The sequence below is a fragment of the Oncorhynchus masou genome, chromosome 9 (genome assembly GCF_036934945.1).
Source record: "Oncorhynchus masou masou isolate Uvic2021 chromosome 9, UVic_Omas_1.1, whole genome shotgun sequence".
NCBI classification, from domain to species: Eukaryota; Metazoa; Chordata; class Actinopteri; order Salmoniformes; family Salmonidae; genus Oncorhynchus; species Oncorhynchus masou.
In genome coordinates, this window is record NC_088220.1 from 84319772 (window position 1) to 84322271 (window position 2500).

Here is a 2500-nt window from a genome sequence, read left to right on the forward strand (position 1 = left end):
GGGGATCTGCTGTATCTGTTATGTCGGGAAACGTCACTTATAAATTATTCTGTTAAAAACAAGTTGTCATCCAATAGGCTTTGATTCAATTTACAGTAACCTTGCCCATGTGGAAATGCTGTAAGAGTAATGTATATGACAATTATCTGATGGTCCGACTGCATTTTGTCCCCTATCAACACTTTTAAATTTTTGGTGCCAGAGAATGGCATAAAAAGAAATGAAGACGACTAGCTTGATTAAACCTCCATGTATATCTCACTAGGTCAGGATATTAAACCTCCTCCATGTATATCTCACTAGGTCAGGGTATTAAACCTCCTCCATGTATATCTCACTAGGTCAGGATATTAAACCTCCTCCATGTATATCTCCCACTCGGTCAGGATATTAAACCTCCTCCATGTATATCTCACTAGGTCAGGATATTAAACCTCCTCCATGTATATCTCATAGGTCAGGATATTAAACCTCCTCCATGTATATCTCACAAGGTCAGGATATTAAACCTCTATGTATATCTCACTAGGTCAGGATATTAAACCTCCATGTATATCTCACTAGGTCAGGTATTAAACCTCCTCCATGTATATCTCACTAGGTCAGGGTATTAAACCTCCAGGTATATCTCACTAGGTCAGGGTATTAAACCTCCTCCATGTATATCTCACTAGGTCAGGGTATTAAACCTCCATGTATATCTCACTAGGTCAGGGTATTAAACCTCCATGTATATCTCACTAGGTCAGGATATTAAACCTCCTCCATGTATATCTCACTAGGTCAGGGTATTAAACCTCCTCCATGTATATTTCACTAGGTCAGGATATTAAACCTCCTCCATGTATATCTCATTACCTCCATGTATATCTCACTAGGTCAGGATATTAAACCTCCATGTATGTCTCACTAGGTCAGGATATTAAGCCTCCATGTATGTCTCACTAGGTCAGGATATTAAACCTCCTCCATGTATATCTCACTAGGTCAGGATATTAAGCCTCCATGTATGTCTCACTAGGTCAGGATATTAAACCTCCTCCATGTATATCTCACTAGGTCAGGGTATTAAACCTCCTCCATGTATATCTCACTAGGTCAGGATATTAAACCTCCTCCATGTATATCTCACTAGGTCAGGATATTAAACCTCCATGTATATCTCACTAGGTCAGGATATTAAACCTCCTCCATGTATATCTCCACTCGGTCAGGATATTAAACCTCCTCCATGTATATCTCACTAGGTCAGGATATTAAACCTCCTCCATGTATATCTCACTAGGTCAGGATATTAAACCTCCTCCATGTATATCTCACTAGGTCAGGATATTAAACCTCCATGTATATCTCACTAGGTCAGGATATTAAACCTCCATGTATATCTCACTAGGTCAGGATATTAAACCTCCTCCATGTATATCTCACTAGGTCAGGATATTAAACCTCCATGTATATCTCACTAGGTCAGGATATTAAACCTCCTCCATGTATATCTCACAAGGTCAGGATATTAAACCTCTATGTATATCTCACTAGGTCAGGATATTAAACCTCCATGTATATCTCACTAGGTCAGGATATTAAACCTCCTCCATGTATATCTCACTAGGTCAGGATATTAAACCTCCATGTATATCTCACTAGGTCAGGGTATTAAACCTCCTCCATGTATATCTCACGAGGTCAGGATATTAAACCTCCTCCATGTATATCTCACTAGGTCAGGGTATTAAACCTCCATGTATATCTCACTAGGTCAGGGTATTAAACCTCCTCCATGTATATCTCACTAGGTCAGGGTATTAAACCTCCATGTATATCTCACTAGGTCAGGGTATTAAACCTCCTCCATGTATATCTCACTAGGTCAGGGTATTAAACCTCCATGTATATCTCACTAGGTCAGGGTATTAAACCTCCATGTATATCTCACTAGGTCAGGATATTAAACCTCCTCCATGTATATCTCACTAGGTCAGGGTATTAAACCTCCTCCATGTATATTTCACTAGGTCAGGATATTAAACCTCCTCCATGTATATCTCATTGCCTCCATGTATATCTCACTAGGTCAGGATATTAAACCTCCATGTATGTCTCACTAGGTCAGGATATTAAGCCTCCATGTATGTCTCACTAGGTCAGGATATTAAACCTCCTCCATGTATATCTCACTAGGTCAGGATATTAAGCCTCCATGTATGTCTCACTAGGTCAGGATATTAAACCTCCTCCATGTATATCTCACTAGGTCAGGATATTAAACCTCCATGTATATCTCACTAGGTCAGGATATTAAACCTCCTCCATGTATATCTCACTAGGTCAGGATATTAAACCTCCTCCATGTATATCTCACTAGGTCAGGATATTAAACCTCCTCCATGTATATCTCACTAGGTCAGGGTATTAAACCTCCATGTATATCTCACTAGGTCAGGATATTAAACCTCCTCCATGTATATCTCACTAGGTCAGGATATTAAACCTCCATGTA